The following is a 16,494-nucleotide window of genomic DNA, read 5'->3' on the forward strand; positions in this document are numbered from 1 at the left end:
ATCATGAGTTTTGGTATAAAATTGAAATTATAAATACAGGTACAAGGAAAATCTCTCGTTATGCAGTACGAATACTCGTCTGCTGTTTTGTATCGTGGTGTGCTGTCCCTTTAACATATGACAATACGCAAGTAGGAAGAATTTCAAAATGAAATCATAAGGAAGAACATTCGAACCTAAAAGAGACGAGGTTTGGAATGGAATTCTCTTCGAGTATTATGTGTAAGAGGCAGGGCTAGGCATGTAAAGCGGAGAGTAGCTTGAAACTTGCGTAGAATGTTGGGGAGGAAATCTGAAAGACCGAGTTGGATGATATATATTAAAGTGTTACGAAAGTAAGTGTTGGTGGCGTAAATTTGTTCTGGAACATGCCCAGTGGCTAATTTTTTTAGGGCTATGGAACATTCAGGTTCAAAAACTTATTACTTGGTTTGCGTAATCTGTGAATTGGATCTAATTTGTTGACATGCGATATAATTTTGTAAGCAGGTACGTAAGCGCGTCTTTCTTCGTATCTGGCCTCAGTTCGATTCTAGCTTCAGTGGAAGATACTTAATGCTTTCCCTTATTACTCACGGTAGCTAAATAAATATGTCTTCATTATACAGTTTTTTTTCGTATTTCTGGATGCTTACGTTTTTTAAACCATTGGCATACCTTGACGTTTCCAGGACGTCCGCTCTTTCGGATATTACTAGCTACTTTGACGGATGCGAAAATTTAATGGAAGAAAGTAGACGTGGTCTCGCCGTTGGACAGTACATGTACGCCCATCCAGAAGTTTCGTAATAGACTCGCAGAAGTACCCTTCTTCGTCTGGGGTATGGTAGTTATTTAGAGAGGGTGGGTTTCCCCATGCACCGCGACCAGTTTGATCTATTGTGCTTCCCTCTATGATATTCTACCAGTCTCTATACCCTACCGATAAATGGTGCGTACCATCAGTCCCGCCGAGCAAGCGAGTTCGGTCACTTGCTTAGCGGTGTCTATAATGCTTCCCCCATCTACCGGAGGTATTAGTGACTGCTGTTGGGCGGGAAACGTCCGCAATTTTGGCTCAATGATCCCCTTTGTAGATATGTGGTTCTTTTACGTGCCGTAAAGCTACGACACGGGACCCACGGCTTAAAGTCCCTCCCGGAGGACTTGTTCACAGAATTTTTCCGCCCTTGAAAATTTGACGACCTCCGCCGGGTATTTGAACCCACGTACTACGAGTCATGAGGTGGGAACGTTACCTCTAGACTACGGAGGCCGCTCTGGGGTATGGTATGGTTTGTTTGGTTATCTGTATCACAGTACATAGTGAAACTTTAGAAAAAAAAAACTACTCGCCATTGATTTTCTGTTCATCAGTGGTGTAAGGACGACGGAATGATCTGTTAACACACACTGTAACAAGAACCGAAACGCTGCACTGTAAGGTGCAACACAGGACATAGTAATTAATTAACCCAAGCACGTAATTTTAGCAGATAGTGTGACGATGTATAATGTTGAAAATTAATTAAAAAAACATGGGTGCTTGTCGAGATATTCCACCGTGTCCGTAAAATGGAATTGGGAAAATTCATACACGGGGAAATGTTCCTAGAGTGTGCTGTAAATTTCATGTAAGCGTGGCATCTGTGACTAACAAGTAATAGTGACCAGGGACTGTTTTTCGTCGCAATATTTAAGTACCAAAATCAGAAGAAATTATAGGAGTATAGGCCTGCTCCAGTAATTTAATCATCGGAATGAGGATTCGAAGCGAACCCAATACTGTCACAACGCCGTAGCAGGCTCGGCTGTTGTATAGTACAGTAAATTTTATAGTACATCCTGTCCCGCAGTATAATGCGGGAAATTGACACGTTACTGACCGGGACGTTACATATTCGATGCGAGGTATTTAGTTGCAAAGATTTGAAATTTTGTACGTATTTTGAGGAAGGGAAATGAAGCAGCGCATTAGAGGATTAAATCTCTGGACTAGGAATTCGCGGACATATTACGTGGGTTCCTTACGTCCATGACAACCAGTAGTGTGCGTCCAGTAGAATTGTGTAGGGTGGGCGGTATCGATCACCCCCACGGCGACTTTCTGTGGAGAAACTTGCGCTGTGGGTGCGTTTCTTCTGACCAGTAAATCGTAGTAACCAGTCATTGTGTCTTTCGGTTACGTCTCCTTCAGACCTGAAAGCAGTATTCTTGTTTCATCAGTCGTTCAGCCAGTATACGTTTCCGAATTTGACGTCGCTACTTGATACCCATCACTGTTTGGACCATGCTACAAACCACAGTCCCGTCCCGTTACACGGCTTTTGTGGTGTGGTGAGAGTGAGTTTTGAAGAGGGAGAATTTTCACCAAAGGTGCCAAGTGATTCCAGCAGCCGTCTGTTAGGTGAGCATTTGAAAGGTGTGGTGTACCTTTGCCAGCACCATCTCATCTGGTCTGTGTATGAACCTTGTTTCGTAAATAACATAGTGACGTAATAACCTCGGCGAGGAATTGATGGAACGGAAGTGCTCAAATTAGTATATATGTGCTGCATGCATATCAGTCATACTACCGTATGTGACAGGTCACGATGCCTTAATTTATTTTGAATTACGCCCAATTGTATGAAAGAGTACCTCATAATCGGCACCGGTTAAGTGAGGTGTCTTCTTTTGCAGCGTGCTTTCTTTATATCGTTATGTTGAATTGCCTGGCAAAACGTGATTGGAGAGGTATGTATGCTACTTCAGTTTGAAGTACATCAGTTTTCCAGATGATCTTTGCGAGCCTGCATACCTTATTGATCTTTATGTTAATGTATTGTAGAGAGTAACCCAGTGTAGCAGAACTGTTCACACCACATACAGCGCACTGCGTGCAACTAGAAATTATTTTTCCTTGTATTTAATCAAGAACCCGTTACATCGAACAATATTTCGAGTGCAAAACTTCATTGAGGCGCCATTTTACGTCATGTATCATCAACTTGTGTGATGGAATGTAGAGAACTCAGTACATTTTGATTTCGGCTTCTTGTAATGTAGGCATTAAGTTGGAGCAGTATGAAATTATTTTTTGACAGATATTCCTCGATATCGAGGGACGCCGTGGCGTAGTTGGTTGAGGCACTATGCTACAAGCCGGAAGGTCTCAGGTTCGAGTCCCGATGAGGGGGATTTTTTCTTCAGTTTACGCAACCCTTCCAGCCGCACTATGGCCCTGGGATCGACCCAGCCTCTAACAGAAATGAGTACCAGGAATCTTCCTGGAGGTAAAGGACGGCCGGTGCGTAAGGCTGACAACCTCGCCGCTGTCTGTGAGCCGATTATCTAGAAAATGTGGGAGCCTCGACGTCTCGCAACCCTATGGGCATCCACGGCCGTTTACAGAGATAGCTTTACCTTTTTTATCTTGATTTTTCTCTGCGTTATCTTTCGGTATATTTGGAACTGCGTCATTTGCAAAGAAGAGAGTGTTCTAGACGTGAAGCATTTATCTGTAAACTATTGTGAAAGAAAACTTGTCAAATGAAGACAAAAACCCTAAGATAAAATGACTCAATACAGGCACCAGTCTGGGCGATCCATTGGTTTTTCAGCATAGTATTATCGTCCCTGGAATTCTACAGACGATTCGCTGTAGTGTCCCATCAGACGCCTAATCAGAAAATAGCGAGAACTTCATTTTTCTGCAATTTAAATAATTGTCGGTTAGCAAATGAGAATTAATCTCCAAAGGTGCATGCTCTACAGTGTCACTTTTACATGCAATAGGAAAACTGAGCGGAGCCAGACAAGAATTCTGTCTGCTTTGACGTGTGGTCATTATATCGAAAACTGGTGGGAGAAGGAGATATGGTCTAATTACTTGGATGAAAGAAGATTGGCGGAAGAACAACGCATGTAAGTCGGAACAAAAGAGAAGTGTGCGTATAATGTATTTCTCATTGACACAGTTCACACGGTTTCCCTTATCAACTACTAAGGTAGCCACCTGAAAGACCCTCTAAACTTCAGTTACTAGTTCCATACGAACTTGAGCTGCTTGTCTAGGAAATTGAAGTCGACCTTTGAGACACTTGCTTGTTAACAGTGATGTGTTTCGCATGACCTACTTGTTGTGTTATAGAGCGATGTTAGATGTGACCATTAGAATGCATATTGATGCATGACAACGTTAGGTGTAGGATTGAAGATCAGTTTGTGCATTTTCTATTCTTGTACGAGTACCGAGAAAGTAGGGCATATAAAAACTTGCTCGTATCAACAGATGTCCATTCTAAAAATTCTGCTGACCTTCGGCATACCATACGGAGTAGTGGTCTACACAAGCAGGAGGTCTGGAAGTTACAGACCAGGTCGCTAATGTTTTGTCCCAGCCCGACTGTTCGTCCTGCTCAACCTATATCTGCTTTTAGATGTTCTCGCGTAAAATTAAAATAAATTTGTAAGTAGCTTACATCAGGAGCCGGGATAGCTCAGTCGGTATGGTAATGTGCTGGATGACCGGGGTTCAGTTGCTGCCAGGGGGCAAAAGATTCTTCTGTACTCCACAGCTTCCAGACCGGGTGTGGTGCCCACCCAGGAGCCGATATTTACATAAATTTCCATGCTCATTTAATTAATGTTAGTTCTTCATTTTGTTTGTGCGTGCTTGGATTGTAGTAATGAACATAACATTCTTGCGTTGAATGTTAACCTTTTAGTCGTGAACGTTCGTAGTGCAGGGGGAAACAGCTATGAGCGATATTGATATGGGCTGTTAGGAAACAGAATGTCACTATCTGTACATGCAAGCACGTATGTGTGTCTTTTGTTGGGTCTGAGATTTGGAAACGTTGCTTATAATAAAAACCAAAAGAAGTTATTAATTGAGTAATTATGCTTTGTAATCAACGAGAAGTGTTCATTGCGGAGTTTACAAGGGCCCGCCGTTGGTCCCTAATCTCAGTTGTATGGATCCCATACACTCCTCCGTTAAAAGTAAAGAAGGTAAAGTTGTCCCTGTGCTTAACTAATTAAGCACTATGCCCTGAAGGCGTAGGGGGGAGTGGATGTATAGATCCACATTTTCTTGACCTCTGCATTAGCTGGAGGTGAGTGGTCAACTTCATCCGCTCTACCCCCGGGGAAAGAGCCCCCAGCACCCATTGGATAGGTTAAGTGGGCCCCAGAGCCTGGCTGGACGACGTGGAGAAAATTCTTGACCCTACCGCGACCCGAACTCCGACCCCTTGGTCGTCCAGCCCGTAGCTAGTCGCAATACCGACCGCGCTATCCCGGCTTCTATACACTCCTTCGCCGTATTTTTCTAAAGTCTACTCGTATTGTAATATCCTATCTACGCCTGTCATCCAGGTGATATGTCATTCTGGTGTTGAAACCAAAATGTTTGTATGTATTTCTCATCCGTCCTATGGCCCACTCACCTCACCCTCCTTGATTAAATCATGCTAAGTGTACAGACTGTGAAGAGTTTGTCGGTCTGCTGTTTCAAACAAAAGCAAAGTGGCCAGCTTCGAAAACTAAACTTTTTTAAAGTTTTTTATGTGTGTACATACTCGTATATGAAATTATATGCGAAGTCAGTTACAGATGAGTGATCTGTTCAGGATTATTGGTGGCCCACCCGAAAATAATGTTGTCATTATTGATGCAGTTGCTTGTACTGAGGACGAGGAAATCTTTCCCATCTGCAACCATGATAAACAAAAATCATTTATACCTACTTACCACTCGGCGCTACAGCCCTGGGTGAGCCTTGGTCTCCTCTACAACCAGTCTCCACTGCTCTCAGTTCCTCATCTTCTCTATCCATCCTTTCACCTTCATCTTCTGCTCGCTCTCAACATCGTCTGGCCATCTCAACCTGGGTCTTCCTTTTATTCTTTTGGTATAGAGCCTTCCTTTTAACATTCTCTTTGGCATTACATTTTCCTCCATTCTTTCGACATGTCCCAACCATCTTATTCTCCGTGACTTGATAAATCTTACTGTAGCTTCTCCTTTCAGTAAAGCGTTTGTTTATCTCTTCATTGTATCTTATCCTCCATATAATATTTTCCATCACCGGTCCGTATATTTTGCATATTATTACTAAAATCATTCCATTTCTACATATTTAATAGACAGCACTAGAGTAATAGTATCTTACACAACCCGTACTCGGTAAGCACGATGACGGCTTGCCAGTAAGTTACTTTGTTGTCACATTTTTATGCTAATCAGCATCGTCTGACTCGTCAGCATTTCGGGGTTGACATCACTAGTTTCGCCGTTGGAAGTGTTGGAAACTGGAACAAGGACATATTAGGCGCCGTGTACCACAGAGGTCTTATACTCTTGATGAATTCGTGAAACTGAACGGCAGTGATGAACTACAAGTACGGGGTGTCCGTAAATGATTGATATGCTTTTGATTTGTTATACCAAGGTAATTATTACAGCTATAAAGCTGTAACTAGCGCCATTTTAATGACAAACTCTGAAAGTTTTACATATCCTAAAGATGGCTCGATGTGAGTTCCATTCGCTACACGACAATGTCCAGTCTGTAATCCAGCGCATCGCATACTCTTTCTAACATGTTCCTGCTAGTTATCTCGAAAGCTGCTGTAATTCTGAACTTCACTGCATCAATATCCAGTGGTAGAGGTGACACAAACACTTATTCCTTTAAATAACCCCACAGAAGTGTCCTGGCCCGCAGAACACTGGTGCACGAATTTGTTTCCGCGTACTCAATTACGCAAAAGCAATTCTCTATGGGAGACGCTGTTTTTGATAATTGCGAAGCCTGGCGGTAAAGATAAGTACTACGGAGATATACCGTCAATGTTAAAATCTCTGAGAATTTGACTTTCCCCTGATATCGGTTGTGTGTGGATAGACTTTGTAGTTTCCTCGTATTTTATGCCTGAAAGTGCACCAGTCATTCACGGACACCTGTATCTTAGAGTTCCAGTACAATCAGGTACTGTTTATATGTACCCGGCAAGCGCAGTCATTAAAATGTCATATTGCTTCTGGGTCTTAAAAACCTGCAGTGGTTGCAGAGCGCGAAATTGGCGTCCCGTATAGCGGACCAACCTTCTATTCGTGGAGGCCCCCCTGCGTTTTCACATCATGGTGCTCTAAAGTCTTTGCCTTGTACGTAGGATAGTGTAATTTTTTTTTAAGTTTTCCCCCCACGTGATTGGTAGCCCTTTAACAAAATATTTGTTTAATACAGTGACTTGCCATATCGACAGAAACTAATTTGCCATTAGAGACAAGGATGGAAATGGTCCAGAATGGCAGCAGTTCTATATAGGTGTCACCGATTTGATTTCTGCCGTATTCAAAACAGTAGGCCCGAGACAAGAAGAAAACTATGAATATAACCTATAGTCGCTTATATGCATTAGCACTTTTTAGAAATCGGCCAAAAACGTTGATCGCTTTAAAATGCAAGCGATACGAAATTTGTAGCACAGTGGATTACTCGTAAGGCATATAAGTTAATAAACAGAAATGTTATACAGAATTCCTGGGTTTTTGGACTTTTTCCATCGTCCGGAATTCAAGGTAATAGAGGACACGACGTTTCGGAAACTGGACCTCTTTCCGTCGTCAGGTGAAAACGGAAGAGGCACCTACTCAGTTGAGCCCCGTAGAAAGAGCTAATCTCAATCACTGGACCAGTAATTGGGATTACCTCTTTCTAAGGGGCCTAACTGAGTAGATGTCTTCCTTTCTCACCTGAAGACAGAAACAGATCCAGTTTCCGAAACGTCGTGTCCTCTGTTACCTGGAATTCCGGACAATGGAAAAAGTCCAAAAAATCCCAGCAGTTCTGTGTCATCCACCATCGTCAGAACCCTTTAGAATCTAAGAAATGTTATGTTTGGCTGATGTCAACAACTTCTGTTGGGTAGTATCCTAAAGGAGTACAAAAATATATCCACAAGCAGTCATCACGAAAAGTACCTGCACAGAGACGCACGAACTTGTGATATTTTTAAAATGAAAGGAATCGGCCTTCATTAGAATACCCTACGCCCCACACACGTTTTCTTTCTGTTAGGACAGCCTCTAAGTGCTGAGGCGGTACCTTGTTCATTATCTAGATTGCAGACTTACTTCGTGATAAAAGTAAATATCTTTCGTTTTTGCTGTCAGTACTAGATTCAAGAGCCGGGGTACCGCAGTCGGTATAGCGACTGGCTACTGGCTGGAGTTCGAGTCCCGGTGGGGGCAAGAATTTTAATTTCTCAATGTCGTCCAGACCAACTCAGGAGCCCACCCAGCTTCCTATCCAATGGGTACCGCGGGCTCTTTCCCCGGGTGTAAAGCGGCCGGGGCGTCACTCTGACCACTCACCTCCAATTAGTGCCGAGGTCAAGAAAACGTGGGTCTATACATCCGCTCCCCCATACGTCTTCATGACGTAGTGCTTAATTAGTTAAACACAGGAACAGCTTGCTATATAAGATTCCGTACACATCCGTTATGTAATGTGCTTGACGCGGGTACATTAAGTAGTGTGGACAGATGTATCTTTCTTTTGGAATTCGTGTTTTACCTCGGAGACTAGATTATTTTAAGCGCTTTTGTTTTGAAAAATGTACACAGAATATTGTTGTGAAAACATAATTTCGTTCTTATCGGATCAGTTAAAGTGTATTTAAATTAAATCTTCAATAAATGTTGACGTGAAACCGAAGCGCGAGAGGTGTTTCCTCTTCACAGTGGTCTGAAATAAGGGGATCCTCAGTAACCAATTCTTTTCAACTTCGCTCTAGAATATACGTACCACCTACCGTAGTGTACTAAAACTCTGCATTCTGCTGGCAGGGGATTTGTATGTTTCATGTGGATCTCGCAGTAAACTGTTAACTGGTTTGTCTTTCCCAGTTGCGTTCATGAATAAGTCATGAACAGATTCACATTGCTTGCTACCGTTCAGTGCAGCATCTTTTCGTTTTCCTTCCTGCTGTCTAAAAACGTAAAGTAAAAAGTAAAGATATCCCTATAACAGAACGTGGAGGCCCATGAGGTTGTGAGATGTTGAGGTTCCCACATTTTCTAGACAATCGGATCATAGATGGCGGCAAGGCTGTCAGCCCTACGCGCCGGCCGCCCTTTACCCCCAAGAACATTAAAAGACGTAACCATTAAAATATATAAAATTATAATTAGCCTGTACCTGTAGTTTTATATGAGCATGCAACTTAATATTTTACATAAAGGGAAGAATATAAATTGTATTTCAGAGCAAGGTACTGAGTAGAATGTTTCTTTTCCGGCAGTATGAATATTTCAGTCAATATCCGTACAAATCTAGCTGACTGCCGGCTTGTTGCAAGTAGCTTTGCAAACGTTGAACTCACTGTGGAGTTCAGAACCGGGGGTGGGGGGGTGATGCGTACGAGGACAGAGTAGGTTGTACGGTTTCCCACCTTGTGACTTTCGTACGGGGGTAAGTGTTGAATTGTCGAAGCTATCCAGTATTCATTTATTTTACTGTAAATATGTATGAATTTTGGAACGTGGGTGTATAGACTATATCCACTCCCTCATACGTCTTCATGGTGTAATGCTTAATTAGTTAAGCACAGGGACAGCTATACCTTTACGTATAAATTTTGGTCGTTTTGTTGGTACACAATATTTTGCACGATGATGTCAGTTGTCACCGCCCACGCTGCGTCTGTCACTTGATGGGAAGGGCGAATAAGGCCTTGAAATTACTGACTACGGTTAAACTGGTCGTTTTGGTTGCTTTTGCCGTCCATATGGTATAGAAGACAAACGCATCTTCATACGGGTGAAACATTCAGGTTATCCCAAAGGCAGACGAGGCTTTCCAGATATATCAGCAATTAGTTGTCCCGAATGTCTTCATTGTATTGAGTACTTGGGTCAGAGGCTTCTTGAGAAGCTAATAGCTGCTCACCTACTCAGGAAATTCCCTGCCCTTTATGGAACCTGAAGTTTCATTGCTATATTCATAGGGGCCCGTCATTGGGCCCTATCCCTAGCCACTCTATTTTCCCATCCCATTTTTTTATTATTCATTTTAATAAAATCCTCCCATCCACTCCTAGGTTTTCCAAGATGTCTCTTTCTCTCTTTATATGTATGTATGTGTAATTAGTTTCGATAGCCCACTAATGGTTCGCGACTTGCAGTTTGAAAAACTATGTTCTCTATCAGTCTACGTATTCTGGAAGGGCCGGAGACCAGCTTCTCGGACTGAAGGTGGTGGTGATCGAGGGTTTCCTCAGTCACTCCAAGAAAACTTCTGGAGTCATCGCATTAGGCCACGTCCGGGTCCTCTGCATCTTTTCCCTTTCCGTATTCAGTAATCACCCCATCACTTCGATGCTGTATAGTAGAGCAAAAGAAAGCATCGATAAATAAGTCTGTAAGTGCAAATTGGAATAAAGACTGGATTGTTTTAGGAGATGGCGTAGCGGACACGTTCACACACACACACTTGAACTTAAGAGATTTGTTCCGAAGAAATTTGTGCAGTCCAAACGTAGGATTTACGCCACATTTTGACCGTAACGTACTTCATTACAGCGTTTAAGTATGAAGCATACAGACGTTTCAGGAACAAAAACAATATTTTGAGAGATAAAATTACCGAACTTGCAACATACAGTAAGAAGAAGAACATTGGAGACATATCGCGGAGTAAATTAGTTAAAGTTTACAAACCTATAACTAGCTGGGTAAATCATGAGAGTCTGCTTGCAGATTCCAACGTTTTGAATAGGTGGGAAAATTACTTCTCCCAGGTGCTGAAGGTGCGTGGCGTTAGTGATATTAGGCAGATGGAAGTATGTGGTGGGCAGGTCATGTACACGAATGGGGGAAACGAGGAATGCGTATAGGATATTGGTGGGAAAGCCAAAAGGAGAGAGACCACAGGGAAGACCAAGGCGTAGGTGGGTGGACAATATTAGAATGGATCTTAGAGAGATAGGATGGGATGGTATGGATTGGATAGATCTGGCTCAGGATAGGGACCAGTGGAGGGCTCTTGTGAACACGGTAATGAACCTTCGGGTTCCATAAAATGCTGGAAAATTCTGGAGTAGCTGCAGAATTGGCGGCTCCTCCAGAAGGGCTCAGCTCCATGAGTGAGTGAGTAAGGCAGATGGAAGTAAATGCTGTTGAACTATTAGTGCCTGAGTTTAGTCCTTTTCAAGTTGAAATTGCTGTTGCAGAGTTGAAAAGGAAAAGAAAAGCTAGGCATTGATCAAATTGCGGCAGGACTGATTCAAGCAGGAGATGAAACATTACGGTCTGAGTTCCATAAAATCATCACTACTCTTTGGAATAAGGAAAACTTGCTTGAACAGTGGAAGGAGTCTGTTATTGTGCGAATTTACAGGAAAGGCGATAAAACTGACTGTAGAAATTATCGTGGTATATCGCTATTACCAACTTCATACAGTATTATGTCCAATATCTTTCTCTCTGGGTTAAGTTCATACATAGTCAAAATTACTGGAGATCGTCAGTGTGGGTTCAGACGTAACGGGTCAACTGCTGGCGTACTGTTTCCAGACAAGGAAGTCAACTTAAGTGCTTGTAGTATTCATGAATATGAATGATTAAATAGTGAAACAAAAACAGAGTTGTTCGAACTGGAATGGCTTAGAAAAGAATGGACTTCAAATGCTGTCTTTGCAGTCTTGGTACTGTTCGCTGCAGTGGAAGATGAGCAAACATTTTGCCCATATTTTCACACACAGTTCAATTTTCTTTCTAAATATGCGTATCCCTGGTTGCGTAACACTACTGCGATAATAACATTGTAAATGTGGAAATGGATTAATCTAAAACTCCCTGTGTTTGTTTTGTTCCCGTTATTAAGCGATATCTTCCCTTTGGAGGAGTAGTTCGAAATTTTCTCCATTTAAGGCCCGATGCAATTGGACTGGTACCATACCATTTCACATTTGTCAGTAAAAATACGAGTGCAAATACAGTATTTTCACGTATAACAATGGTTATTTGCAATATAAGAATTATCGCAAGGAGGAATTTTTAGTAGTCAAGACATCCGTACGTAACACGACTTCACTTTCTCATTTCTGAGGGTCCACCCGACAATCCAGACGTCGGCGTCCTCTTTCTGACGATCCGGCCGATAAGACTATTGGTGCATCGAAGAGGTCTATAGTTTTTTTTGTTGTTGTTTTCTTGGGGTGGAGTGAAGCAATCCATTTGGTACGTCGGCCACTAACTGGCCTATTGTACAAGCCCCGGATGATAGATGATGATGATGATGATGATGATGAGTGTGAAGCAGTCGGTGGAATGAGAATTGACAAGAGAAACTGAAGTACTTCACGAAAACCTGCCCTGGTGTCACTTTTTTTTCTCTTGACAATACAGCCCCAGTGGGCCTAGGCCTGCCTCCATGAACTTCTCCGTTCACTTCGGTTTTTCTAGATCTTACACATTCGGTAGGACTCGTTGGGCGGGTGATCAGCTCGTTGCAACTAGTGCCACTTTATCACAAATCCTGTATTACCTGACATTGCATCAAAGCCGGGCCGCCGAGGTGGGGAGCCGACGGCTAACCGCCTGAGCTATGGCACGGCCTAAGAGGTCTGTACGGAGTAAAGTTAATCACGAACTGTTTCGCCGTTAAAAGGAAACGGAGTACTAATAAGTTACGGGGTTTTAAATGTTTTTTCTTCATGTTTTATGTATGTAGGCTAGTATATTGCTATATAGAATTTACGAACCGGCATTAGCCATGCCAATGCCACATAAGTTCGATTGAAAGCCCTGCGTGAAAGGATATTAGTAGTTTGATTCTTTTATTGGAATTTAAGATGTTCTTTACCGTATTCAACGTGGTTGTTTAAGCCGGTTTGTTACTTCCAGTGAAGGGATGCTAAGTTTCCGAATATGCCATGGTAACCGTGTGTGTATGGGAATCCCCACACCACTAGCTGTTTGGACGACTTGTTCATCGCGAAGAACCTGACGACGAATATCGCGACCGATAAGTGTTAGGTGCCGCTATCCGACTGCATTATGTCGTGTTTTCTAGTACTCTGAAGATGAATGACACGCCAGTTTTTTTTTTTTTTCTCTGTTCTGGTGCCGGACTTCTTTGTTTTTGTCAGTGTTCTCGTATTTCTTTTCTTTCTTTTCATTCTTTTCTTGTGCTTTCGTTGTAGCCCATCTGGAAAAAGTGCGGTACGATCTCCGAGTATCACAGTGTTCTCTGCCGAATGGCAGGCAGCCTGCGTCACTTCCAGGAAGAAGTATTTACAGTCGTGACTTGCGTGAAAGAATTTGTCTGAAAGTACTGCCACAATCAGTGACGGACCAAAGGAGCATTGTCTTTGGGCTCAAGCCTACAGGACGCGTGGGAAGCTAGAGAGAACCATTTTCATACGTGGTTGAAAGACATCTCTTGAAGTACACGCAGCATAATGCACAGGGATTTCGCTTTCTGGTAGTAGTGTACTGTGGTACGGAAAAGTTAGCAGTGAGGCATACTGGGCTTGTACACTTAATACGCCTTAAGAGTAATCTTGTTTAATTATATTAACGAAGGTTATAAGGAACTAACAGTGGGCATGCAGTCTAAGTTATGAATTGTCTTCGCCCTCACAAACACTTGGATCGTGGTTCGAAACCTGGTCCTCATGGCTGTCTCTCCGCGTTTCTTATGTTTGTATTGACCCCATGTAAATAGCGGCCTTGAGACGGGCTGATCACCCTCCCAAGGAGTCCTACCAAACAGTATATAAGATCTGTAGATTCAGATTAATTCTGAGTGGGAACCGGCCAGAGAGCCTAATGCGTGAAAGTAGAGGAGGAGGAAGAAGAAAATAAGGACCTAATTCATTTTGAAACACGGTGGGGAGCATGCCTACTTCCACCAACTTTGTACCATGGAATTCATTTCATCGGTTGCAGATGGAAGTACGATAAGTGGTGACATCTGTGTAATTTCGTAACATTATAAAAATGGGGTTCTTGCACCGTTCTTGTGCATATTTTACGAATACCGCCATCTAGTGACATCATTGGGTTCCATTTTTATGGTGTCCAGTTTTATCCCTTTGAAAGAAGTGGGATTTTACAACAGAGAATGACATGTAGGCAACCGGACACCAAAATTTGCATGTCAGGATATCCCATATTAACCTGTAAAGAGTTTGTAACGTACCACGAATGCTAGTAGCTTGTCATTTAAGCTTTGCATTTCCATTGCCTTTTAAAATCTTGATAATCTTTTCGGGTGTTCTTAAGAGCTTTGCATTTTCAGCAGTAATCAGGGCAATTTACTGCTATTGACTCGTAGGAATCGATGGCCGACCGAAGTGGATTGCAGATTTCTGCAGTTTTAATAAATAGGAGACGATATTTTAAATTTCAGCTTCAGTTCATTTTCCTTTGCAGTTCCGGAAAGACAGTGGTGTTGTGTTCTAAACTTATGATTTCAAAGTTCATATACAGGCCTGTTGCAAAGAACTCACTTCGGCCGTGAACCGAAGCACGAGTTCACAGTGTTTTTGAATATAGCTATTAATTTAATTTTCTTATCACCAATGCGTGCACTGTCGTTTGATAAATTGCTAAAACAGAGTTAATTAGTTATAGACACGGCCACAGTCCTGTGCAGTGTGTATTAAGTTCCGTCCGTCCCACCCGTCTATATGCACGAAACAGCTCTAGAACATCTGAACAGGTCTTTATGAAATTCGATATTGGAAAATTTTGATATACGTAGGTCGTACCGAAAGTCATGAGCAACTTCTTTTTGCATACAACCTGGAAACAGTAGACAAAAGAGAGTACGGTGGTAGGTGGAACCAGCTGTTGTGTTAACCTCGAGTGTCTTGTGACGTCAATAGCTTGCATCACGTGACCAGTATCACTCCTAACAAAATGGCCGACAACGATATGTCGTTTCGCCAGCGTGCTGTCATCGAATTTCTTGTGAAAGAGGAAATCCCTGCTGCAGAAATTCACCAGAGACTTCAGCGTGCTCATGGAAGTGTGTGCATGGGTGCGAGCAGTGTTCGAAGATGGGTGAAACATTTTAAAGATGGCAACACCAGCATCGAAGATGAGTCTCGGAGCGGTCGTCCTCGAACAGCCTCAACTGAACGCAACAAGGAAAGAGTGGATGAGATCATTCAAGATGACAGGCGTGTGACTGTGGACACAATAGCCCGAAAACTTGGAATAGGGCACAGTGCAGTACAGGAGATGATTGAAAGCTTGGGATATAGGAAAGTTTGTGCTCGTTGGGTCCCGCGGTTATTGACCGAAGACCACAAAAGTCAGTGAAAAGCCATCACCTCAGAACTGCTGCAGAGATATCGACACGAAGGCGATGATTTTTTGCTCTGTATTGTGACAGGTGACGAAAGCTGGTTTCACCATTTCGAGCCTGAAACGAAACTGCAGAGTATGGAATAGCACAATTTGCATTCTCCATCAAAAAAGAAGGCAAAGACAGTGCCATCAGCTGCGAAGGTGATGTGCACAGTCTTCTGGGGTGCAGAGGGGTTTGTTCTGGCCGAATACCTGGAACCTGGGCAAACCATCAATGCTGCTCGCTATGTCCAGACGCTGCACAAGCTCCGTCGTGCATTGCGCGATCAACGTCCGGGACGAAACATCATCATCCTGCATGTCAACGCTCGCCCCCACGCCGCTCGCCTCGCATTGGAAGCAAGTGCAAAGATGGGGTGGGAAGTTCTTCCACATCCCTCATGTAGCCATGATCTGGCACCCTCCGACTACCATATTTTCGGATTTGTGAAGGATCAGCTGCGTGGACAACGTTTTGAGACAAGGGAGGCAATTCGGAAAGCAGTTCGTCAGTGTCTTCGAATGGCTGGAACGGAATTTTCAAACTCCCAGAACGCTTGGAGAAATTTGTACAAAGAAGTGGTGATTATGTGGAAAAATAAAGAAAGGTCTGTAGATTGAGGTGATGTATTTGGTTTGTCAATAATAAAGCATGTTACTTTACAAAAAATTGTTGCTCATGACTTTCAGTACGACAAAAGTAACGGACCCTTTTACATGAGGACATGTGTTGGAGCATACCTCGAGCGCAACCAACGAAATGTGTGCATATTGTGACATGACGCCTGAAAACCGGAATAGTTCATTGGTAGCCAACGGCTCGCAAACACATGTTTCCATGGAAACGGATGACAGAATAACAGAGGAACTGTAAGACACGGCGACATACTCGGTTCGCTCCTGAGTAAATAAAAGAGTCAGATGAGAGTTCATTCCCAAGCGAGCCGTCATTCGAGAGTCGTAGTTCAGTCATTCGGCATGCGGAAGAGATTTCAGTGTTCAGCTGTGGAGTGTTAGTTAGTTATTAGAGAGGGTGGGTTTCCCCATGCACTTAGACCTGTAGTGGTCCATTGTGCTTCCCTCTATGATTTCTACCAGTCTCTATATCCTACCGGTATTGGTGCTTACCATCAGTCCCGCCCAGCCAGCGAGACCGGCTCTACT

General features: G+C 43.0%; 1 protein-coding gene across 2 annotated transcripts in view; it reads left to right on the plus strand.

The window, feature by feature from the left end:
• LOC111866268 (lissencephaly-1 homolog) overlaps positions 1-16,494 on the plus strand; it is an 83,051-nt gene that overhangs the window by 15,321 nt on the left and 51,236 nt on the right. Inside the window, exon 1 of one of the 2 annotated variants that reach the window (XM_023855055.2) lies at positions 2,179-2,386. The exons of the other annotated variant lie outside the window; for it this stretch is intronic. The gene's annotated coding sequence lies outside the window, so the exon portion shown is untranslated. Of the gene's footprint in view, positions 1-2,178; positions 2,387-16,494 lie in introns of those variants that run through there. 2 annotated transcript variants of the gene reach the window in all.

Source organism: Cryptotermes secundus, unplaced genomic scaffold (assembly GCF_002891405.2).
Source record: "Cryptotermes secundus unplaced genomic scaffold, Csec_1.0 scaffold1025, whole genome shotgun sequence".
Classification (NCBI taxonomy): Eukaryota; Metazoa; Arthropoda; class Insecta; order Blattodea; family Kalotermitidae; genus Cryptotermes; species Cryptotermes secundus.